This window comes from Pieris brassicae, chromosome 11 (assembly GCF_905147105.1).
Source record: "Pieris brassicae chromosome 11, ilPieBrab1.1, whole genome shotgun sequence".
In the NCBI taxonomy this organism is placed as follows: Eukaryota; Metazoa; Arthropoda; class Insecta; order Lepidoptera; family Pieridae; genus Pieris; species Pieris brassicae.
The window spans coordinates 10082279-10109903 of record NC_059675.1 but is presented as its reverse complement, the minus strand read 5'-3'; the positions used below and the strand labels follow the sequence as shown (position 1 = coordinate 10109903).

At 32.0% G+C, this 27625-nt stretch overlaps 1 protein-coding gene across 2 annotated transcripts in view; it reads left to right on the top strand.

Annotated features, from left to right (window-relative positions):
• Window positions 1-27625, top strand: part of LOC123716240 (hemicentin-2-like) — a 126190-nt gene that overhangs the window by 19828 nt on the left and 78737 nt on the right. For both annotated transcript variants that reach the window (XM_045671884.1, XM_045671883.1), the window contains exon 2: window positions 21918-21949. The gene's annotated coding sequence lies outside the window, so the exon portion shown is untranslated. The remainder of the gene's footprint in view (window positions 1-21917; window positions 21950-27625) is intronic.

Sequence of the window (27625 nt, the reverse complement as noted above, 5' to 3'; positions counted from 1 at the left end):
TTCCTAAAAGAGAAATGTTGGACTATATCTTTTATGCTATATATTATATATATTTTTAAATTCAATTATTAATAGAGTTATTAAATAATATAAATATGATATGTTGTCTTTCCATTTCAAATAAGTCCTTGAAGACTGATGCACTACTTAAATAAAATTTTATGACCCATATAGTGATACGTTGTTACTAAAAGTGTATATAGTGATGATAAATTATCGATTCAGCCGACATCTGAATTTCGATGGCGACCCTTCAGCGTATCGTGTTCCAAAGTAGTCCTATCCTTTATAGTGCACGTATTTTGTATCCAACAAGCAGAAATTTATTACATTATACCTTATATACGCGCCCTCCTCTCTTTGTATCCTTCAAACTCAGCTATCAGTTAACTTTATGAGATATTACCCGGGATTATGGTTATTGTACATGCTCCATAATTATTGACGATGGTGTAAAGCTTAATTTTCGTCTTGCCTAGGCGAGATAGAAGAATAAGTAGATATATAATGTGCTAGTACAGAAGGTTAGACTCTGCCCCAGAAAAAATATTTTTAGCCTGCGAGAATGATTTAAGCTCTCGGGGTTGAGGGTTGAAACACCCCTCAAACACTCCTCCACAACAACAACAAAGTATCACACGGCAATAATCGATGTTGCCTTTCCTTGGTCATGCAAAGTCGTGTTCGAAGCAATGAGACAGCCCAGATGATTGCCATTCTCGTTATGGGCCAGCGAGTCATCCCCTTTGAGCAGAAGTAGAGTTTAGGGCTGACAGAAATTTTCTTGGACACAAATAAACAAAAACTGAGAGACTAAGTGCTATTTATTGATTTAAACAAATAAGCGTGTGTGTATCCCTTTATATTATTTTCTACATAATATAATTTAACATACATTTCATATATTTCTGAAAATAGAATTTTAAAAATTACGGATATAAGAAACAAGTCGACAGACCCCTTCTACTGACTTCTAAGATGACGTTCACGTTGCTATGGATAAACGACTTTTATTTCTTCATGAATTCAGTGTACCTACAAATAATTGCACAAGCTATGTTTAATAATATTAAACATTCAATTATTTAAGTAGCTATACTATCGATATACCTATGCTAGTATAGCAAAAATAATAAAACCTTAAATATTATATATAATTTTTAACCAGCTTCCGCCTGCGATGAAAATCTTATGCGACCTCTCCGTGTATTTAAATATAGCATAATGAATTACACACCTCAACGTCCTTAAATATTGGAATTCCGTATACTATAGTCACAAACTACAAAATCAGTCTAGTTATCGAATTTGTCGCATTCATGCAGACAGATTTTTCATTTTACAATAAATTTCAGTTTTCTTTTGTAATTATAACTTACTAAGATATAATGTTCATGAATTGTATTATTCTTTTCTGCTATTTTGTTTCTTTACGTATTTTTGTAATAAATATAATATGAAAAATAAAAGCCATTAAAAATATTCCAAGAACATACAACAACGTCTTAAGGTAATTTTCAATGTTCATTCACTTAAAGTTTAAGCTGTAGACAAATTAGTATTATTTATGATATAGAAATAAGTTAATGTTCAATTTGTACTACATTTATACAGTAAAAATGATTATATTAAACGTTAAATATTCAAGATTTTATTTCGATTCTATGTATTCAAAACATAATAGCTTATTGGAATTAATGAATTATTCAAAATTAACAAATCGAAGTGCTTCTAAATCTATAATAGGTTTTTGACGTCATGGTATAAATAACCGATGCAGTTCAGTTGTAGGCCGTCAATAGGCTCTCAATAAGAGCTCATGGTAGGCCCCCTTCCCAAGTTTAATTATACGTTTACGTTTATTCTACACATTATATAACTTCCTTTTGTAACAAATAACGTTACCAGAAAAAAAGACACCTGTAAGTGAAAAGCGCTATCAAAAAGAAATTACCTTATTCCCCAAATATCCATAAAAAGATGGCATCAACGAGGCTTATTAAGGCTTTCAAGGGATGAAAACCGTATTTTTATAACAAACCTTTTGCAACAAGGAGTGCCGTGGTCCCACTAAAGCTTAGCGGATTATTGACGAGTTAGCACTTAAAAGGTAATCTCTAAATCTGTTAGTAAAGAACTCCAAAGATAAACTCTTTTAGTCACTTATTACTTAAATATCTTGTCTTTTTCGCACTGACTTAAAACTGCTTGTGAAAGCCACTTAAGGTTCCGGTATCATGAAAAATATTATCTTTGTCTCCATTGTAGTATCAAAATATCAAATAAACTCTCCAGACGTTAAAAAATTTGCATGATCTCACTTCTCCATATTAAAGTATCATCATACCTTCAAAAAATATCACTAAAAAATTCACATAATGGAGTCCTTTCGATGGAGGCCCGAAGGGACCCTAATGCTTCCCATTTACAGTATATTTGGAAGATAACTGTAGATTACTTTAAAGCTGCTTTAACATAATCTTTGATATTGGGTTACGCAGTCTTGTAGGTGTGTAGTGGGCGTAGTGCCTAGCTATATATATTTAGAGGTAACAAATTAATAGACACGCGGCTTAATCTTGAACGAATAAAAGCTTTTTGCTCTATCTTTTACTTTTGATGACTATTAATTTATATGAAACATAAAGTTCAAATGACCAAGATTTTAAATAAACACTCAGTTTTATCATATTTCTTGTTACTTCGAGTATTGTTTAGATACTATAAAACGACGGTAAAGTTAGCAACATGTTTGTTACCATGTTTACGATGCTATTTCTATTTTTTTAAAAGGGAGCCGTAGTAACAAATTGATAAAACTTTAGTACTTTAGATACTGGTTTTATAAATAAAACTTAATCATGAATTTCTTAACGTACCCCCGAGCTCCCCAGTACCAGCTCCTTCCACTTGACCGTATTCAACGAAGAGCGGTTCGAATCGTCGACGACCAATCACTTTCCGTGCGGCTTGATCCCTTGGCGTTGCGTAGAGATGTTGGGTCCCTCTGCATCTTCTACCGCATTTACCATGGGGAGTGTTCAGAAGAGTTGTTCGGTCTAATACCCGCAGCTGAGTTTCATTATCGGACATCAAGGCAAAATACAAAATACCATCCGTATCACCTCGACGTCCGTCGTTCCACAACTGAGCGTTTTCTAAGGCAGTTTTTGCCGCGCACCACCACTATGTGGAACCAGCTGCCCACTGAAGTATTTCCGAACCAATTCGACTTAGGGTCCTTCAAGAAAAGAGCGTACCAATTCTTGAAAGGCCGGCAACGCACTTGCGAGCCTTCTGGCAATGTGAGTGTCCATGGGCGGCGGTATCGCTTCACATCGGGTGAGCCTCTTGCCCGTTTGCCTGCTATTACATAAAAAAAAAACGTTTTTTTCACACCTGAATAAAATATTTATAATATAGTGTAAATGAGCATATAAAACTACAATGCCATAGTTATATTTATGAATGTATAAAATGGTAACACATAAATAATTTTATCCGATATTTCATATATAATTTTTACGACCGATTGGCGGTTTATTGAATGAAGATAATATAATGATCATTGAATTTTATTAAATGATATATTTTTCACAAATGTAACAGGATAATAAATACGAATACTCAACGAGTACGATTTTCAATACAAGCAGCTCGAATCTAAACATCAAGCATTACCTGTAATATGTCCTATTTTGCGGCGGATTTGTAATCCATGTGTTTAATTCAAATCTCACTCCGTTTAAGTGCCATCTAACAAACACTTGGGGGATAATGATAATCTTAACATCGATAAATCTTGCTGATTTTATCTTCTGTTTCAGGTTTACTTCGAATTTGAGGCAATACAACAGTAATATGAGTATTTTAAAATTGTTAATGTCAAACCATGGACAAAACGTTAGGTTTGGTTAGTACTATGTATATCAGTTTTAACAGTGGTACATATCTGTGATTAATAAATAATAAAGCTTTTTATAAATTTGACGAATATTTAAATGATCCTAATCCTTGGGATTGATTTGCTCCAGTTCGAACAATTTGTATGACTCAAATATTAACGATTAAAAAGGGTGGCGGAAAATTTTCTTGCCAGTTATTCTTGCCCGCTCTACGCCCTTGACTTGCGAACTGGTAGTAAATGTATATTTAGAATTAATTGAACTTCTTCTCTGACATTCATATGTGTTCATATTTACCTATATGAATAAAGTTATTTTGACTTAGACTTTGATTGGTTGAAATGCTGGTAGCCAATCACAATGGAACGACGCGATCGACAGTTTCATTTTTAAGACTAAATTCTAATCCTATGTCGCTTCGAAAATGACTAAACTACTAAAGTTACAGACATATCATGCCAAAGTAAACCTAATAAACACATTTTATATATTTATGAATAAAACATTGGGTGGTGGAACTTCAACTACATTTACTAACAATTGAACATTTTGTACCATATTGAGAAAATCATTCTCGGTCAGCGTTTTCAATTAATAATAAGTACTGTCAGTGACCTGTGTAATAATCAAAGCACTGTTAATAAATAAAAAAGGGGAAAATAAATGCTTTATGCACCTTAAGATACAATGAGCTTTGATTCCTAAGGTTTAGAGTTAAATATTGTTCTGTAATTTAAATTTGCTACGCTGTTCTGTAATTTATTTTTTTAGAAAATGGCTTTTGAAACTTGGGTGGCGCGCACAGTAGAACAATTTGTGGTTACTTTTAGAATATGAATATTCTAAGTGAGGGGTAAAATATGCTTATCGTGGAAATAGGAAAACTTAGATACTTAGTAGTAGCGGTATTAAATTCAAACCTTTGACGTGTTTAATGTTAAAATTTTCAAATCTTGATCCCATGAGAGTAAAGCAATCAACTCTTGTACAGAAAGGCAAAGTTACACGCAAAGTTGTGCAAAAAGTACGAATGCGGCGACTGAATAAGTCTTCAGTTTAAACGTTTCTTCGAGTGACTATTTTAGTTAAGAATCTAGTACTTCTATGGTAGTGAAACTTCTATTGACTAAAACTACATTTTATTTTAAATAAAATAAATAAATTGTAGTGTCAATGTTTAGGCAACGGGCATTATTATAATTTGTGTGCGTTATTTATTAGATCATTACCCTTTACATAATACAAGGAAAATATGTATACATTAAATGTAAAAAAAAAGTTTGAACCAAATTAAATTTCTAATGTTTCTCGTTCACTTGAATAAAATTAGCCTTGTTTGTAAAATTTCTAAGTTTTTTAATAGCGGTTTTAAAATATTTGGCTTCTTTAAGCCATTTCTTAATTGAAACAAAAAAAGTAATGTGTTTGTGTTCCCTTTAAATAGATTCAGATCGCACTCTTAATTTCTAAAGGTCGTGTTGGCCCGTAATTGCCTTTACTCGATTGGTCCAGCGAGTAGGGGATCGGCCTCAAGGTCTGATGCCCTCCACTCTACTAATTACTATGTGTTTTCCTAGGTTTTTGGATCTCTGCGTGTTACATGTAAAAAGAACTCGGGATGCGTTTGTAACAAAGGGTCGAAAGACTTTATACTTTACATTTTTACTCGTAACCGTGTTAGTATGGACACGTTAGTGTCCTTAGCTGTCCAGGGAATCCTTAGCTTCAGATAGATTTTAGATTCAAATATATATAATTGTTTAAAGGTCTACAATATTACCAGTAATGGTTTTAAATTTTTCAATTTCATTCATAGATATGTAAATTTATCGTTCAAAATCAAAATAATGTAGGAAGTCCGTTCACGTGATAAAGTTTGCATAGCGTTTGAAATCTTTGGTATTTACTTATAATATAACAGATCCATATCACATAATTCAGTAGTGCTCAACAACCTTATGACCTCAGATTCCATATGTTTCATTGATCATGTTATTTCATAGTCAGGTGATCAGCGTTCTCTGTCTACATGTTTAATATCAAGTGTTAATTCTACACATCGAAAGAAAAAAATTTGCTTCAGCTGGGGTTTGTATCCGAGATATTCGGAAAGTCCCAAATCTTAAATTTAAAACAGTCTGCATACATTTTCGTGTCGCCCCGATTCTTTGAAGGAGTCTTTCATTCGTCACTTGCTTCCAGCTGATGCAAAGAATGCGATGGTAGTACCACGTCTCAAAAGCTTCGAGACGCCTTTTTGTACGACGTGTTTTCAACAAATAATTAGGCATTATTAGGTCTGGGTAATTACTGAAACTAATTTACCTCAGCCTCCTCAAAATACTTATTCGCTTTATAAAATTGGTAATCTCGGTGGAGGACGAAACCTTGCGAAAATTTCTGACAGAATATAAACAATAAGTTGAAATTTTCAATTCCTGAAAACTCAAAGTTTCAATTTAACGCCGTTCTTGATCTTAAATACAAATAAGAGGATCGGAAAAACTCCGTCACGATGAGTTGAGCTGCCTCACCCTCGCTTTAAGTTTGTATAAATATTAAATTGTGTTCATCTAGGGTTACATAAGGCTAAAATTTGTTATAAAATACTAAATAGTTAAGTTTGACGCAACAGTACTAAACATGAACTTTATGAATGAAAATCCAGATTGTATTGTTAAGGTGAAAACAGAATCCGAGCTAACATTAACAAATGCGATATGTACAGAGTAGAAATGCTAACTGTATGCGTCACCTATTTCAAGAAATCCTAAATCCTATCTAACCTTTGTACGAGTCCGATTACCTCCCAAGGGACTTGGGATTTGAATTTATCATTAGAGGATTCTTGGATAAAGATAGCTTTCAAATATTCTTTTTCATTTCGGAATAAAATCGAACTCACCTCCTAATTGTGACTTTTGTTGATATATTGATGACATGTATGTCGATTTTGATAATATGATTTATTATTATTAAACTTTCATTATAATTACAACCTTGCAAAAACCAGATATTAGCATCACAACACATAAAAATTGACTTATGAGTAAGAATGTAATCTTAAACGTATAACGTTCAGTATTTGGTTTGCTCTTGCTCTTTAGTTTAAGGTTGGATTTTTAAGTAAACAGCCCTTATTTAAAAATATATTTATTTTTTATTTATTAACACTTCGTTACACTACAGAAAATAAAAAATTGAACATAATTAAATCAAAAGGAGGTCAACTGGCGGCCTTATCGCTTTCGAGCGATCTCTTCCAGGCAACCATTGTGAATAAAGGAAAAAAAATGTATTCAATTACATAAGATAGGCAAGTAGTGCAAAAATACATGTTATACACAGTTATTAAGGCAAAAACTAAACAGGAATATATTTTATAATATTGGGGTGAAAGTGTGACGTTGTAATGTCAACACGTCAGATCAAGTCACATTCCTTCCGTCCTGCAGTACCTGTGTGCGAAGTTAAACGATGAAGCATACCTACATTTTTTCCTGTACGTAACTCCCTGTGACTCACTAAAGTCTAAAGCAAAGTACTAGTCATCAGTTTTATGCTAGCTATCTTTAAATTATTGTTTTTAGTAACACCCGAAATCACGATTCAAGTTTTAGCATAAAGATGATGGGAAATACACTAAGTTATCATAAATTTTCTATAGGCATGCTTCGCTAACACTTCGCTTGAAAGTAAGAATAATTTACGAATACATAACAAGTAGACATTCCTAAAATTGGTAAAATAGCTAGTTTTCTTGTTCCTTTCCAATATTAAACACCATTTTTCATGACACACCACATTAACTTTATTATTGTATCAGGTTAGGTAATTTCACCTTGTTGTCTTGCTCCTTGTTTCTAACCTAGGTGGCAATAAATGTACATTTATCAAATTAAGGTCAAAATTGTGTAATACGGATTATACATCGTCGTTTGTTATTAATTGCACTAGGCAAGATTTTTATGATAAATAATAAGAGAAACAAGAAACTTACAAGTCTTGGTATGTTCTATATTATGTATTTAATACGCTTCTATATCCGTTTCTGATATTAAACATAATAATTAATTTCAATTTGAAATATATAATATCAATTGACAGCTTCGTCCAATATGTACTAGAGACTATGAGACTAACTGTAAAATGTAATGTTTATATTATTTTACAAAGAGTTAATTTAAGAACATGCATTAATTTGTGAGTAGTACATTGCTAGCAATACAACAATCTACATTTATTATTTAATGGTAATATTTCAAAAAAACTAGTTAGCTAGCTAAATTGTTAAAATGCAATATTTGATCATTAATATAAACTAGATTCGTAAATGGTGCATTAATAGTGCAAAAACTTCGCCATAATTTCTAATAAGTATTACTATGTATAACGTTACTCGGCTGGTGATTTCGTGGTTCATTGTTTTTCTTTTTCTAACCCTTAGTCAGAGTTCATATGATCATTTATCAAGTTATTGTATATCACAATAAAAAACACGTTCTCTTGTTTTCAACTAAACGCTAATCGTAGGTAACAACAAACATTTAAATTTTGTACACAATAACCTTCGAAATAGAAGCTGACATGACACGCAATCATATATCGACATGCAAATCTGTGGTACATATTTACGACAATGATACATATCCATTACAGAAAAATATGCATTATGCTATGATTCAGTCTTGTGCGATAAGGTTTATGATAGCGTGTAATGGACTGAAACGCGATTCGGTTGTTTAAGACTTCTATATTTTGAGCGAATATTTTTTCTTTTTTTGAGTTTAAGGTAAGATGATTCGTATTTTGGTACAATAATTATCTTAATTCACGAATGAATTGGGGGAATAACTATACTTAGTTAAACATGTCGTATTGTAGGGTGACGCCGTCGCTTATTTCCGGGCCAGACACTACTGTTGACTTCCTCCCCCATTTAATTGACGGCATTGACTAACTAAATTGTGGAATCCCGTTTTCATAATCCAATCAATCATTATCAAAATAAAATCTATTCATATAGGTTGAACCGAAATTATTACATTACATTGAAAGTCAATAATAACTTCTTCGTCTTGACAACTGCTGTTTTTTGAGTCAAGATTGTAAATTGGACGACAAGGACTGACAGGAAACTGACCGAATTTCTGAAAAGTACGTGGTGTGTATAAGATTAGCGAGGTCAGAAGTGCACTTGTGTATTCTAACTCTGGCTGGGCACCAACATATTTTGTTTTTTTTTTAAATTGATTGATTCTACCTTGTAGCGGTGAAGGAAAACTTGCATGTTCAAAAATCTAAGAGGTGTGTCACTGTAATCTATTATTTAATTGCATTACATTTTATTTAAGGTTATTACAGCGTCTTGCGCTATGTAGCTTTTAGCTTTTAACAATTACAACGTGTAAGGTGGTCAAAATTTATTAGCTAAGTTTGGCTGGTTATGTTCTATAGTTTTTAATATGTATAATATTTTTAGTCGGCTGCTAACGACAGCCAGATTGTCCCATTTACATTAAAACTGTAAAAGATTTACTTTTAAATATGGTTTTATATAAATATTTTATTTGTTCATATTAATAATTATTCAACTTTCTCTTAGTAATTAATTGCTTCTAAATCAATAATGGTATAATAATTCTATTATCAAAAATCAATTCATTTTCCCTAACCCGTTCAATTTATAAAACCTCGCTATCTGCTACATTAATCATGTCAAAATAAGTTAGTTCAGTTTTTACCTCTACTCGTAGGTAATAAAGTATATTTTGAATAAGTTGAATTCCACATACGATAAAATGCGGGATCATTTTAACTAGAACACGAAACAATCACAAAACAACCGACAGAACACAATTAAAAGGTTGAGTTAAATAAATGTTCTTTTATATCTAATCGAAGTATTTTTTATTTAGTACCATTTGCCAGGGAATAAACAATTTGATATCCTTTCAGAAAGGTCACTTAATATAACACTTAGAATTATTTATTACTGGCTTTTTTTGTAAATCACGCGTTAGTTAGCGATGTGGAGTCTGATATGCTTTATTTGAACATATCGTAAAATGCTTTCGATTGGGTCATATTACTATCGTAAATGTATTATGGTGATAAAAAATTCGTTTAGCCGTTTATTAGAACCTACAGTTTTGATTATACATATTTAGTAAAGTATAAACCTATCCTTCAATGTCGTATACTTTTTCTAAACGTATTATATACTTAACTATTTTGTATATATATATTAAAAATTAGAAAAAAGGAGTCACTCTATATTAAGCCATTTTATATTCAGGTACTAAAACGTGATCATGTAGAATTTTTTTGAATTTTTTGAACTGTGTTCCTTGTGCTTCCTCATCACCCATGAATTAAACTTGCAAAAAATTTGGTTGCGTATTATAACACTTTAAGTACAATGCGCTTTTAACGCTAAAAAAAGAAAATAATTTTTTAACCGGATTAATGCGTCGGAAAAATTTAAATTTAAAATTATGTAAATAATTATAAGTTTATAATAATACGGTTTTATTTGCCAGTTATTTAAAAAAAAACTTTATTTTGCGTTTAAAACGGCTAATCGTGTACCCCGTACGACAAAAGTTTCGATTATCTGTTTTGTAGAAGTTTTGTTGTGCAAATAAATTGGGATAACATTGTCAAAAAATCTTATAAGTCTACTTATAATACCCAATCTTGTTACTGTATTTGTAATAATAATGATAATAATAAAAGCCTGTTTAATTTCCAATAATTAGATTAAAATATAATATAGCATACATTTTTTATATTCTTTTTTTAATGTTAACCCTCGCAGATCCTAGCTACTTTCAGGACCGTCGATCGGAATTCCTAAAAAGGGGGTAAAGCCTCTTCCAGATTTTTTCAACTAATTCTGTCTATGGCTTTCTTTCTCTATTCGCTTTCTGCTACCGCTTCTATTTCTTCTATTCACCTTTATTTTGGGCACCCTCTTCTTCTTCTTCCCCATGGTCCTTTCCATATAGTTGTCTTTAAAGTCCTCCTTTTATCTGTGTATCTTGCTATATGCCCCGCTCATTGCCACTTCTGTTTTAGGGCATAATATAAGGCATCTACTACTTTTGCTTTTCGTCTTACTTTTTCGCTTTAAATTTTATGTATTTTTCTTATTTTTAGTGCCCTTCTTTCCATTGATTTCTGGCATGCATATATTTTGGTTTTTATTTAAGGATACAAGTACTACTGAAAAGTACAGACATTATCAGGAACAAATATAAATTACAGAGTTACATATAGCAGAAGACTACTCAAAAGAAACCTTAGAAATAAGGTAGTACTTGCAACCCAAACTAATGGAAGAAAGGCAAAAAGAAAATTTAGCATTTTAATAAAGTATAATAAACTTATTGTTAAAGAAAATTCAACGGCAAAAGACAAGAGAAACAGATAAGTCAACCTCTCCGTGAGTAGCATTATTACCAAGGAAAGAGCAAACACAAAGCTCGTCTAAAAATAATAGCATAAATGCATTCGATATGATGAGAGGCCGATCTCACGCGCCTTTACCAATCCCAATATAAAGATGCAATAGAAAATTAACTGTACTCGTAGCTAGACAAAAATATTTAGGTATTTTGATAGCATAATATTAGATAGTTTAATCATTCTTACAGTTAATTAATTGGTGGTTGCTAACTCATAAGGAAAAAAACATAACATTAAGCTTAACCAATAACATGAAAACGTTAATTCTATCGGATAACTTAGAACGTCTGATCTGGGAATTTATGTAAATCACAGAATCCAATATCGATAGTTAATTAATAAGAGCCCAATTATACATTTAAAAAAACATAAATGGGAAACAAATCACAGTTCGTTTTATTGATGTAAGTGAGCGAATGGTATGTGAATAATAGTTTTTTTTTGTTTTAATGAATACAAGAAGCCTTTTTAAATATCGCTGTTAAACAAAAAAAGTATTTCCAGTATATATTTAAATATATGAAAAGTGGTCGAGTGTCATTGCTTCTTAATCTTTAAATTTGTAATCGTGAACTTGTTGTGATGATGATGATACTAAGATCCCCTACCGCTTCCAACATAGCAATACATATCTAATTTAATTTTAAATACTTTATTTTTGTATCATGAAAAACAATTTGTATATGTTTTATTTATATAATCGCTTAGTAAGGTAGACATAGAAACTGGTAGCACCATATTATGCAGACCAAAATTTTATATTGCCATAAATGTTCCAAAAACAGTAGAAATTTTTTGATCGTTTTAAATATTCGTTGTTGGCGATTAAAATACATATGACGTTATGAGAGGGGTCATAAATTAAACCGCATATACAATGGCGGTTTGGAGGTTTGTGAGGTCAGGTCAATTGAGGACTTAGAAGGGAAATTGTGGCATAATACGTACTGGTGTAAGTATTGGGTATTGTATTTAATTATATATCTTGCATAAAAAATTGCCATTTTCGAAAAAACGTACAACTGTAGGTATTGTTACCGAGTTTATAGTCTGAATAGTTATATTTACTGCTATAGCAACGGATATAGTTGATAACTCGACTTAATTTAGTAACTAAACTCTAAACAAACGAAGCACCACTACTTTTGCAGAAATAATTTTATTCATATCTTTAACACGTAACTAGGCACGTTTTAGATGCTTATCAAGTCTAGTTCCAAATAAAAAGGCTTATTTAAATGTGCAATATTTGTTATGTAACGGTTTTCCATTAACTTATTTCCCCTAAGATGTCATTCCATTATAGATATTAAACCATGTGTGAAAATATTGCCATATCTCACCACAGATAAAACACACGTGACATGACGTTTTCACTTGTCACTCAACGAATCCCAAAAGAATTTAAACCTCACATAAAATATCTGTGCTCAATCAACTGTTTCATACGCTCGAATACAACGTTCATTCCTCGCTGCATTAAAATCTGTCATATTCAACTTTACGTTTTATGACAAGATAGTACCGATAGTTGAGTATGTTACGGAATTCTATATTTAATATGAAATAAACGTACCTGAATTTTTAGTTTTTTATTAACAGTTTGACTTATTTAGATATTGTAAAATGGTGGCGATGAGCGAGAAGTAGAATAATTTAGAGAAGGCCTTCACTCCGTTGGGAGGTCGAGTATATGTGAAACATTATGACATGGACTTAATGTAATCCTCATTATGTAGAACTCGAATAATTTTATTTTTGACTTATTTAAAAAAAATCTATTAAAATATTCTAAATAGCAATACAAAATACAATACTGGATGCCAATTCAGAAAAAAAAATAGTGGTCTCTTGTAGTCGTTAAAATTAATATAAATTGAGTTTTGTTTGTTATCAGTTATTGCGTTACATAAGTTTTATTTTATTTATCTATTTCCTTTATATATTTTATGCTCCAATTACGCATTGTTGAGTAGGCTTGAAGAAAATTGCTTCCTAAACTAATGTTTTGATTAGTATTTTTTCATTTTGCAGATATTATTCACAACATTGGAATATCAGCATTTATCAGTAGAACACATATGAAAGATATGTTATGATTGTTATTTATTAAAAAACTTGCAATGATGGCTAAATTTTCAAGAGATTCTTTTGCAAGTCAGTTACAAAATAATCTTCATAAATCGCATTAGCAATTTAGTAGAGTGCTCTCGCCTCAGCGCTGGAAAACCAGTTATGAATATTTATTATTTACTGCTATAGGCCCGAATTAATCCCGCCCGACAAACAAAGCGATAGTTAATGGCATAGCCAAGGTTTTTACATTTTAAGAACTTAATTAACGAAACTCGAATGTGTCTACAAAACTTATATCCCTATTAGGTATATATATATAAATCATACAATTCTCTAACTGTCTCATGCAAAAATATCACGCTAATGTGTGTTGCATTTGTTTTAAAGAAAACGGAATGTCCTTTTAACATCTATTTTAAAACAGATTTCAATATTCCGAGAAGTTGAAGGGTAAAAATTGCTTACAAAGTATTCTGTTCATGCCTTGCCAGTACTTATTACATGCTCAAAGAATAACTTAGCAAAGCCTATGAGATAAGTTTTGTTATTATTTTAGTATCCGCTGCAGAACTTTGAAACAAAGCCTTTACAAAGAAATTAAGATTGCTTTTGCATGTATTAAATCGCTTGGAATTTATGCATTGAAAGTTACGAAAGTGTTATTCATGCTTGTACTAACTCGGGTGCTGTGAATTAAAATATATGGTTAATTATTGATACCTATGACTTACCGTAGTTCTCTAGTGTCCTTATATATAGAATCCAGTATATTAATGCATCCAATATATATATATATATATATATATATATATATATATATATATATATTTATAATCAGAACCGGTTGATATTTTTAAATAGATATAATTTTCAACTATTTTATATTTTTTTCTAGGAAACTTTGTCGTCTTGTAAAAGTTTTTTGAAACTGTACTTATTCTTACAGTTTGTTGATACAATTAAACATTTGAAACCAATTACTGTAAAATAACTTACTGAGTGTAGTAGTAATCTGCAGATCTCACCCATTCATTTAATTGAAGGTAATACCTTGAATCTTGATGTTAACATGATATCGTTTACCTTAGAATATTATCAGCCGTACGTTGTCGTTCAAGAGTGAGAGGTTATTTAAGCACTTTAGTAAATAATTAAATAATTGATGCAATAGGTGCCTATAAATTTTGAGATCATTATCAGAATTATCTTAATTGATAATCTAACATTATTTAGTGCTTTACAATTGTACCTGCAGCGGGTTAAATTAGAAATATGCGTTCGATATTCACAGTTCTAAAGTTCTCCCGAATAATTATAATTACAACACTGTTTAACATATAGCTGAAGTAGGCTTAAGTGCGTGACATAATATATGGAAAATTTTAAGTTACATAATTCAATCCTAACAGCGTTCGAAAATGTTTCGTCATCAATCGGTATAGATCGTACCGATACCGACTTTCGTGCCGAAATAAAAGCTTTGGAAACTTGAGGGTATTTTGATACGCATCGAGTCACGAGAGGTTCTCATTTGGCTTTGATCTCCGACACGCCTGCCTGTAATGGTAGTTTTCACGCTATATTACAAGCTTCATAAAATACTGAATTACTAATGAGTATGATACCTGATTGCTTATTGGCGACCGAATAGTAGCACTGTCTATTCTGAGGAGTTTAATTGAATTAGCGCACTCCGGAAGTGCTGGTCTCTCCGTAAAAGTATTTAAGACTTGTTTTGCAGGTTTGACAGATTTGCTCGTTTTAGTCATAGATTTTATCTCGTTCCTAATTTACATGTGATTCTTTTGCGTAGCCTCTGTAATTAGCAGGATGTGACTCACTAAAGTAAACGAACTTCGGTTTTGCGTCTCGTAACTTGTACAGTCACCTGCTAGATGCTATGCAGTACATTTTACACACCTCGGCATCGGATCAGTATTTCTGCAAGTGCTCCTATGCCCGTACCTCTTGCTGATTTCGATGGGTTTCTTCGATTTTGCAGCCAAGTATGGATTTGATTTCCTACATTTTTGTATGTTATCCTGTTGGAGAAATTAAAGAAGGAACATATTAAGTGGTTCCTTATTCTTTCTATATGTAACGGCTGCGTCTAAAAATTTGAGCCCTTGGATGGTGAGGTCTTGCACTTAACTTTCTGGCTTGAGAATTGCATGCAGATTTTTTGCCATTACTCTTATTCGCTCTGCTTGTTTACCAATTAAGTTACTCTACCCATTCCTTATGCCCTGAGGTATGCCGAGGATAGAGCAGTGTGACGGCAATATACACGTATTGGTTAGGGCATTCGAGGAGAATTACCACCCTCAATACTAAAGACTACGAAGAAGAATCAAATATTGGTTTTCCAACAGGAAGTTTAAAACAAACACCAAGATTAATAATGTATATTACAATCATGGATATGTCACACTTTTTTGCATCGCATAAGTATAATTGTCTACAGTTCCATGTACAATAGAAAATATCAAATATTAATTTAAACGACATGACAATTCACCGAATAGTATCTACCATCTGCGCAAACATTGGTGCTGAGTCCCTATCATTAAAACTACAGGTTAATTGGTGGTAGGTCAACAGAGCTTAGCCAATTCTGATCGATTGCCTCAATGACATTCCAAGAATTTTATAATTATTGATGCATGTAATGACTAAACCTATAGACAGGTAATTTAAAAAAAATTAGCTTGGAGTCGCTTGGCTTGGCCTGGCTTGGCTAATTGTAACCTTTGGTAATGAACGCACTTGTACAGAATTATTAGAAGTAATTATTAGAAGCTTATTTCCAAAATTCTGCTCACAGCCTTCAGCCTTCTAAAGGAAAGAATAAAATTATTAGGAACAAGATAAGAAAATTTACGGACTAATAAAGGCTTTACAACTGAATTGGAGGTAGGCAGGTCACTTAGGCAGACTCACTGACCACCGCTGGTACGGGCCCCAGTTGGAAAAAAAAGAGTGTTGGCAAACTGCGGCGAACGTAGGCGGTCTTGTAGATATTACAAACCAAAAACCAAAAATAGACAACATTGGTAGGAAATGGCGGAGACAATTAACTGAAACACGTCTAATGTGCCATGCTAAATGAATGTCACGGTAGTGTAAACAAACTATCTTCTTGATTATTTTTTCTATAGAACAGGAGGCTAACCTGATGTTAAGTGATACCGCCGAACATGGACACTCTCAATGCCAGAGGGCTCGCGAGTGCGTTGCCGGCCTTTTAAGAATTGCTTCGCTCTTTTCTTGAAGGAGCCTAAGTCGGATTGGTTCGGAAATACTTCAGTAGGCAGTTCTTTATATATAGGTTTGTTCAAAATCATTAACATTTTAATAAACGAATAAATTTACGGATTGTTTTATATTTTGAGTAGTTTCAACATATGTGTTTAGTATATAATGTACAATTTTAGTATAGTATGCAAACGATTAACCTACTTAACCATGTATAATATTAGTTTAAGTATTAGGTTCTATCATAGTTAGGTACAAGTTTCTCCCTTCTCTAATACCTACTTAAATATCTTAGCGTAGAGCTATCCTGAATATAAATTATACTTGAACATAAATTGAGTATTTTTTCGGCATAATGAAACCGTCATTACTTCAAATACAAAAATTTATCAGAAATGATAAAATATACTGAAGCGTGATTTACGAGAGTAACTTTTATCACGCGTCAAATATTTCACTGTACCTACATGATTTAAAATGCAACATTCAAACGAATCATCCAACAGCTTTTGATATAATCAAATTGTATTGTTTTTAACGTTGTAACACGACATTTTTATCATTCTTCATTCAAAAAAATTATGTAGTACGTACACACGAAACGCATCAACGAAATTGTGTATTTAAAAAAAGTTTTATCTTTTTTATTATCATTAGGTACCAAATTTTAATGTGAGACATTATAGTTTCCTTATTTAAAGTGTGGCTGCTCAAAAATGTAGATCATTTAATATTTAAAATTCTAATTCATTCAACATAATCTTTCAGTAATGATTCAGTAGCACACCCTTTGTGCCTACATGATTAATACAAATGTATTGATGTTTAATATAGATTAGTATTGTACCAACATTTGTATTAAATAGTCGTGTCTTGAAGAGCCTTTCATTACAATACTGAGTATTACCTTATATAGACACGAATACCAAATAGGCACAACTTATAAACTTCTTTTAAAAAATATCAAACCAACCTTAAAATCATAATATTAAATTAATTTTTGCTATTTTTATTTACTTGTATGGGAAATACACGGTCTCTTAGTTACTCAATGTATACATACAAAACATTTAACATATTGTTCCGACATCGTATCAAATACCATCGGTGAGAACGCAATGTCGACGATTTCAAACGACAATTATTCTATTTTGCTGAAATACAATACGCTCAACGTAGTAGGACGTCGATAACTGCTGTCCAATTAACTGATTAGACTCTGGGAACTCAAAATGTGGTGACTCAAAAGAAAATACGTCACATTTATTTACATCCTTAACGTTGACTTTACGACGGACGTATACCGCATATAAGACCCTAAAATAAAAAATCTGTTCCATATTTACATAACATTTTATAACCCTCGCACAAAGCATATAACTTATTCATATGCCAAAGGAATCGTAAAAAATAGGACAAAATAATAAAACTATAGGATTATTTCGGTTTTATGATGACAGGTGAGGCTTAGTAACCGCGGTCTTCGAGGTCCGCGTTATATTTTTATGTCGTGTGTTGCGATAAACAAGGTTTTGCATAAAACGGGTTGAATTTCATTCACACATGAGTATGGTCTAAATAACCAATAAACTGTATCGTATCGCATTGCGGGGTAAATAGAACCCGTACGTTCCATTTATGTGTAATAGGGCGAGATATATATGTTTTTTATCTGTTTGATATTTTACGAGATTTTTAGATACAAGAAATGCGAATGGAGTGGCGTAAACAAATTATGAAATGATGGCTCGTTACGTTCGGTTGTGATTAGTCAACAGCACCTCCAGATATGCCGAACGCGGAACGAGTTTGGTTCCATCTTTTCGGTAGACTAATTTCAAATGAAACCCGTTCATCGTTTGTTTTACATTCACACCCCGTAAGTTCATGTGGTCAACTCGCCAACTGAAAGAAAAAAATATTTTTTGAATAAGTTATCAGTAATGCAAGATTTTCAAGTTACGTAAAACTTTGTTCTCAAAAATAATCCTTCTTATTTTTCTATAAATTGGTTATCAATATTCTAAGGTATGAGATCGAATACCAATAATAAAACCCTATAAATGTATCGCTCGAATAAATAAAGATTTACCTCAGTTTCCTATAAATTGGATAAAGATATTTTGGATCAAATAATACGTCAGCAGGAAATCTACTAGCCCGCTTGAAATTTATTTCGTTTTTATGAATAGGGGTTTTAAATTTGAAACTGATTTACGAAAATATAAAGCAATGACATCGAGAACACTAGAACTTCTTTAAGAATTTCTTGGCCATAGAGATAACATCTATAGACAACTAATTCCCATCCTTCCTAATAGCTTAAGCAAAAGTTAATAAAAACTACTGTACGCGTTTAAGATGTCATATTTTACACATAAAATCTTACTCCTAAATTGATTAAATGGTAATGGGTCTAATTTTACCCAGTTATCGCGAAACGAATCGTTGAATAACGGGTACATTACCGGTCAATAAAATTTATCGGAACGGCTTCCGTTTAATTCGAGCAATCGATTATTGAGTCAGATTTTAATCGGGAAGAAGTTCGTGACCACACACAGAGATGAGGACACACTTTTGAAATATATTTATAAACATGGTGTGCCATAAATAATTATTTATAACAAGTAATAAAGCATTTGTGTGTAAGCTCATACAGGACCTAAATAAATTAATTTCTGGAAATCAATTTCAACGTTGGCCAAAAAACCGTGTTCTAATTCGAAGAAAATTAACAGTTATTTCAAATATATCATATTTTCTGAGTTATTAGCGATTTTCCAATAAATCATGATAGGACAGACAGAGACAGAAACAGGGGACTGTTATACTTTTGATCAGTTTTTATTCGAATATATGTCAATTGCTGACACGACTCACATGTGTTCCAAAAAATGTTAATACCTGAAGGTGCGCAATACACCAACAGTTATGTGTGAATAGGTGTAAGTAGTATTTAAGATATTGTCTTTGAACAATAAATTAGATTTGAATATTGCTCTATCGTATTCATTTCTCGCTTTATCTCAAAGTAGCAAAGACTACTTCATGCCCTTAATTATCGTGGTGAGCCTGCCTGATAGCTTTGAGATAATCCCACCACCTCGAACCTTTGATCCTACCCGTAGGGCTCCGTCTGTTACCTTAGGTCTCTTGGTGCAGACATCCCGTACTTATTTATATATTCACTATTTATGTGTTAGAGTACATCTGTAGAGTTTAAGGATCCGTAGGGTTGTTAGGTTCTTACATTTCACCCTCTTATATATTTAGTGCAGCTTGCTCATACATACATTACATATACTATACAGATACTCCTGACATTCAATACATATAAATAATTAACACACATTTCACAGTCCACTAGCTAGCAAGCTGTACAACTTTAAAGACCTATTTTACATTAATCAATTATTTATTATTTTCAAAAACAATATTTCTTTATAAAAATAAACAGAAATAACAACTAACAACAAACATTTACATCAAAAAGTAACTTTAAGTGCTAGAAATAATTTGTACTCACTGAGATCAACATAGTATTATACTATCCACAATTAAATGCTTTATTCAGTATTCATTGAAACACTTACCAATTATCAATATAATAACGTCTCAAACTTTTTTTGTAGACACGTGCATTCGATCAGCCTGTGTAAAATAGTTAAGGTTTATAACGGAAAATAATAAGAAGCGATCAATGATAATTTGATGATTTTTAATTAATAAAACCAATTAGCGGATAAATTTACACAAACAATACGTAAACGCAATAACCAATAAGCAAAATACACAGTCCCCTATTGTGTAAAACAGTCCCCTGCTGCAATTTCAGGAAGAGGACTGTTGCCAGGGGACTGAGTATTTTGGTTAGATTTCATAATATTTTCCAAAAACTTAGTGATATTTTTTTTAATACAAACTGCAAGTTGTATGTGTGGCCTATCGATTGGAGACTAAAAACATGCTTATATGATCTTCATGTAAATAAATATTGCTTAATCCATTTGATTATCTTGGCAATACCAATCAATAGAAATACGTAATAGTGCTATTAAAATTTTAAATGCATTTATAGTCTGTTAATTATTTTTAAGGAACTTATTTATACTATGAAATTGTAACTAAGGCACCGAGTTCCATTCCATTGGTGCGAATTAAGTGATATTATTACTTTTACCCTTCACACCAATTTTGAACTTCAGGAATTTATAGTATCCAAGTATCTGAGGAGAGACTAATTTGGAGTTAACTTTGTTATCTTTGGAACTGAATTATGTAAGCGAGGCTCAAAGGGGCGGCTTATGCGCAAACTTGTTTCTTATCAAAGTTTGAGCCCTTAACTAATCCTGTTAGAATAAAAACTAAGGAGTTTTTTGACAAAACTCAACTCAGAATAACAACTTCTTATATACGCAGAGAATGAATGCATAAATGCTACGTACATTAGAATTTTTGAAGTAAAGCAAGCAATTTTTCCTTTTACTGCGACTAACGGTGCTCAGCCATTGTCAAGATCAAGATATTTACTATCTCATGAATAATGCTATATATAAATAAGAATTGCGTCATTTATCATTTAATATTCTTATATAGGTATATATTGTTCTGATATACGTTTTGTGGTACTTGGGCACATGTTTCAAGAAAATATACCGTCTTTGCTTTTGATTTTGATCTTGATAAGGCATTGTTTTCATACGAAACAGTTCACAAAATAAAGCCTTTTTATTTTTCGAGCTAGACCATCTTATATTATTCTGGAATTTTAATGCTTCATTTTCATAATTTACTTTTATGTAATAATCTGTACACACAATAAATACGAATGCAATAAATAGAAATATGGATTAAAGGAAGAGCAAATTCTAACAAAGCTCTATTGAACAAAACCTTTCATAATCTCGACGTCAACAAGGGCGCGTGCCATATATCACATATTTGGGATTTTCCAAGATAAAACGAAATTTGCAGCAGCAGCACCATTTTATATTATCGATTTCATCAGCGGAATAAAGATTTTTTAGGGATTCAACACCCGAAGGAGGAATAATTAGTGATTTAATATAAGAGTTGGGAAACTTTTACGTTGTGTGTTTAGAGGAGTACTACACAATTAAACAAAACTTTATTAAATTACATAAATTCCTACCTTAACAACAGTGTAACAGTGTACCGTGTACATAATAAAATTTTGTTATATTTCAGGTTGACGGATGTTTAGTCGAACATGTAAAACTGTAAGTATTGAAATAAGAAAAAGTTAAATAAAAATCACAAAAATCTATACTTACTGTATTTAAGCATAATAATAAATAAAATAAATCAATGGCGCTACAACCATTTTAGGTCTCGGCCTCAGATTTCTGTGTCTGTTTCATGATCATTTGGAAATGTAGGTAGGGAAATAGGTGATCGTACCCGATATAGGCCGTCGACGTTTTGGGTCTAAGACAAGCGGTTTCGGCACATAGACAGAAAGTCCATTGTTGCATAGCCGGGGATCGAACCTACGATCTCAGAGGTGAGAATCGCACGCTGAAGCCACTAGGCCAACACTGCTCGCGATTAAAAAATAATAATGTCGCTAATAGCTTCTTAGTTTTAACTTTGCGTTCATGCAAGTCGTTTGAAATATTTTTATACAGAACACATTATATCATTTGTGATTTATGTAAAACATAGAATAAGGAGTAGGCGATTTTTTTTTAGTTGTAAGATAAAATGTAAGTTTTAAATGAGAGTTTAGTCGTAAATATGGTTTATTGTGGAACTCCGTATTCGCCGGAGTTGTGGGTCCATTGTTGACCTTTTTATGACATGGCTTTATGTGAAACTGTATCGGTGAATCGGAAGACCTTTAAGTGGTTTCAAGAAGGATAAAAGGAATAAAATTTCTGAAATTGTTTGAATTAAAATTTAAAATCGAATTATAGCAAATTATGGATGCTTCCAATGCAATTAGTGCTATATATGATATGATGTTGTATTAAATTAATTAAATAATAAATACATTTTGTAAAGTACTAGTATATAGTTAATCATAAAGTCAAAAATGAAGCTATAACAATAATTTAAACGTCCTCCTGGGTTTCGTGACCGAGAAAACAATAATCAAAACTGAAGCAGCGGTATTATTGTAGATGACACTTTTTCATATCAAATTTGAATCAATCAAGTATGGTAAAAATATCTAACCTATTTTGTCTTCTAATTTATGGTACTTATAGTATGATAATAAATATCAATTTAATATGTAGTTTTTGTGTCCGTTTAGGAATAGCTATTCCCGAACGTCTATCCGTAGACGGATCTGGGTGATCGGTGAGGTGAGGTGTCATTTGGTTAGGATTTGCACCAAGTTTTTCCCATTAAGGGAAACAAATAGATGTTTTCTGTTGATTGAACTGAAATTACGTAAATCATGTAAAATCTTACGTAATTATGTAAAATCAAAAACTAGCGCGGCGTGAATTATGGCTTATAATTCGATAGTAAATGAACCTATATGGAAGAATGAAAAGGTTTTAGATATTAACAGTGGTAAAGTGATAAAAACATTGTTATACACATCGATTATTCTGGGCACCGACAAAATATAACTTTATAAGAATGCTCCTTTCAGCACCGTACGAGCCGCATTAATTCAAAATGTAATCAGCATCACCTTGATGGAAGTATTCCATGGTCCGTTTCACAAGACACTTAGAATCGGCTTCCGGGGTCTTCCCTGAGAGATACGACCTCCAATTGTTTAAAGAAAGAGTATACTCCTCCCTCCAATGCATGCCCTTTTTGGAAGTTCCGTAAAATATCGGACTCATACATAGACGAAGGAAATGCTCCGCCAATAAAAATATAGACTTAAATAATTAGACTTAATTATAGTATGCCTTAAAAAGCATAGCCGTAGACTTGGGATATTTTTAGATAGGCATAATTTAGCACACTTCGAATATCACTATCTGGCTCTTAACTACCAGTAGTTGAGTTTCCTCGTACATTATGCGGATGCAACAATTAGAGTCCAAAGGATTCCCTTGTGGAACACCACAAAAACTCTAAATTACTGGTTTGCCGAACTACATTTGTCGACTTCATTAGTAAATGTTTCCATACTAGTTTTTGCTTGAATTATAAACCATAACGGTGAAATGATAGTTTCTTACCTTACCTATATATAGTGAAATTTGTTATTTGTTGTAAGTACTATTAATATAGCATCTCAGTTTCAATTGGTACTGATTCTACTGATTACACTGATATTAGTCGTTAAATTCTAATTCATTGTAAATTATTTTTAATAACATCCGAAAATCACAAAGATTTGTTAAAGACAAGACATGAGTACACATACATGAGTTTACCTACTACATATTACACAGTATTGGCCTAGTGGCTTAACCGTACGACCCTAATCCCTGATGTCACACGTTCGTATCACGGCCGGGCACCAATGGAATTTTCGTTCTATGTGCGCGATTGCGTTTGCTTTTACGATGAAGGCATAATGACGAAACCGGCAATTCTCATAGCCAAAAATCGATCTCGATGCTCATCCCCTATTTGGCTATAAAATAAAAAAATATGGAAGAAACGTTTGCAATTTGAGGCCAAACCAACCAAACCAAATATAGTTTCCACTTATTCTTGTGGTTATAGATAATAGGTTGGGGAAAAAGTTTCTTCGATTTTTTTAAGAAAATTCATAAAAAAATTTAATATAAGTAAAAACTTCAGCCAAAGTGTATCAAGATTCAGTCTTGGATCATTTTGTGAAACCTCTCAGCAATACACTTTTTTAAAAATATACTGTGGACTTTCCAGCAGGATTCTGTACCTAGTCACATGGCACGCACTACCCAAGCCTGGCTTAAAACCAACGTTCCGGACTTTATAAGAGCTGAAGACTAGCCCTCATCTAGCCCAGACATAAAACCTTTAGACTTTAAATGTTGGTCAATTTTAGAGATCATGGCCTGCCCAAAACGACACGGTGACATTGAGTCTCTTACAGAATCTTTGGAGCAAGCAGTAGCGAAATTTTCCTTGGAAATAGTGCGTAAATCTATAGATTCGTGGCCAAACAGATTAAAGGACCGTATAAAAGCCAAAGGTGACCATTTCGAATATAATATTTTTTATTGGATAAGCCTCTTCATAAGTTGCAGTTTAATACTTTAAACCTGGGACCCTCTGTATTATATGTATGTAGTATAGCTGTTATAAAAAAATAGAATAATGTCACGATACACAAAATGATATTGATATTCAATCTTTTAAATAGCGAACAGAATAAATTTATCCACAAGATCAGTCGGTCCGGAAATCGTCGCGCACCAAATTGCTAATTTACATTTAAAATTACTGCGAAGCTCAACAAGCTATTTGGGAGTTTCATGCAGAAATTAATATCTACATGTTAATTTTATTATCTCGAATCGCGTTTCCAATACGTTTTTGTACCGTTTCATTAATTATAATTGAAGTCTTAAGTATTTTCATTTCACGATCATGTCATACGACTTTTTTTGGCATTGGCATTTGACATTGGCTGCGTAAAATTGTTTAATATGAAATTATTTTGTAATAAGGCTATAATAATTAAATAAAGCTTTTATAAACGTTCACTGATTATAACTGTTGTGAAGTACCTACATACACTACTTTTATAAATTTTATTTGTTTTTAGTGTAAAAAATAAAATATAGTAAAACTAGCCAAAACTGGGAAGCTTTGTCTGCTCCACCCGCACTATTCATGAAGTGTTTTCGTACTAAATGCTTTAAGCAACGCTATTGTAGAGGAGTTCCTATACGCTGGAATATATTTAAGCTTTAATTGAACTGGAGCCAAAAAGCTGTGTAAAGCGAAAAAGCCAGATTTTATTATATAATAAAATTAAGAATATTATTTCTTTATAATTATTTTTTTTGTCATACTACAAAGTACAACTACGTCAGCGTAAATTTCAAATTAAAAGCTAGTTCCGTATTATGAGTTTACTAATAGGTTTGAAAATATATTTATAGTGTAAAGTGTTCGATACTATAAACAACTATATAATTTCATAAAAATATGAGGTTTTTAAATATTTTTATTATATTTGCAACGACAGCATATATATTCCTCATAATATTGTTACGAAGACGGGTCGAATGAAATGTTTCTCAATTGTTAGAGACGATTACAGTGAGCTGAAATGGCCGTTTCAGGAAGGGCTCTATCACACATTAGAAAGTTATACATTGCATAATGTTACCCTCGTTTTCAGGCAGTTTCAGAACATGTGTAGTCGAGTGATACAGATTTGAGGAAACCCGTTTTCAGGCGGAATCAGGACTATTTATACCCCTAGGTGTGGGGCAGGGATGGAATGATACGCGAGAGAGAGCGAAGGCCGGAACCTTCTCGAACACTGTAGAACGCCGTACGACAAGGATGGAGCAATATGCGAACGAGATAAAGAGTACGTACATTCTAGAATTGTGGAATTGCTACTCAGAAGCAGTCCTGCCTAATGATTTCTCGGATATCGTTCAAGATTATATATAAGCGAGGGAAATAATATATAAGCAAGCCGAAACGCGACCTATTAATTCAGTTTAAGTGCGATACCAAGAGACTAACACGGAAGTGATAAAGTGCGAATAGTGAAGACGATTGATAAGGTACTGTGTGAATTGTGCGTAATTGAATTAACTAGTGAAGATCTTTTGTATGTGGCAATTAGTGTTTTTCTGTGCGTAACTTGAGGTTTTAGTGTAAACAAATTCCTCGTTGATTTATAGAAAAATAAACCCTGGAAGGGATCTACGGCGTTTTCTATCCGATCCCCTAGCTCGTAACAATATAATGTATTAACGTATAACTCTTTTAGAACCAAAAATATTTTGTTTTCATTTAAATTGTCATCTACAAATACAACTTTACTACGCCAAAACACTAGAAATAACTTAAATTTTTAAACGATTAAGTATCATAATTATTCAGAATAAAATATTGTTTCAAATTAGCAACTGTAAATTAAAAAGAACAAAAATAAAACTTCATTTCGAATTCTTTCCCGATTAAAACATAACAATTAAAGTTTAAATTGGAAAACTTGGAGAGGACAACTTCGCTTTGCTCTCGAATTTCGATTGATACTGAGTATGTAGCAAAATTTGTTTTTTTGCATTAGTCGTGTGATATAAGTTATTACTACTAATTTGATAATTTTAAAGGCTACTAATTTGATAACTTATTTAAATTATAATATATATATATATTTAGTATTCTTGGTGACACCGGTTTATATTGAAAAAAAAAATAGTGTTATTTGGTAAATTCAGTAGTCATTTATTTTTCATATGAAAACCGTTGCAGTTATTTGCGCATAAATTAATCATATACTTAGATACCTATACAACATACATCATATAATAAGGTCTCTTTGACCTATCATTATGGTTGGAACATCCCATAAGAGTTGGAAAATAATTATAATACTTTTGACTGCAAGCGTGCAGCATTTTTCCACTAATGCGCGGAAACCACTAAAAATATTACTTATCCTAGTTTTCTTTTTATCAAAATGTTTTGATATTAATCAAAAGTATCGGATATTAATGTAAATATAATATTAATACAATAGAATATGGAAATATTTTCCGTCTATTATTCCATTTATGTTAAATTAATTTAGGTATACTGTTTACAATTGAATAGTATTTATGTATCTTCTTATATTACTAAAATACCACTTGAATGAGAGATAACATTGACACTAAAATAATGTTCTATTTACAAAATTGATCTTGTATTTTACATTGTGATCGTTTATTAAATATAATTTATTTAACTAGTATAAACGCGGATTTATATTATTTTATACATAACACGTAGTTTATACAGATTTACAGAAAACATGTTTA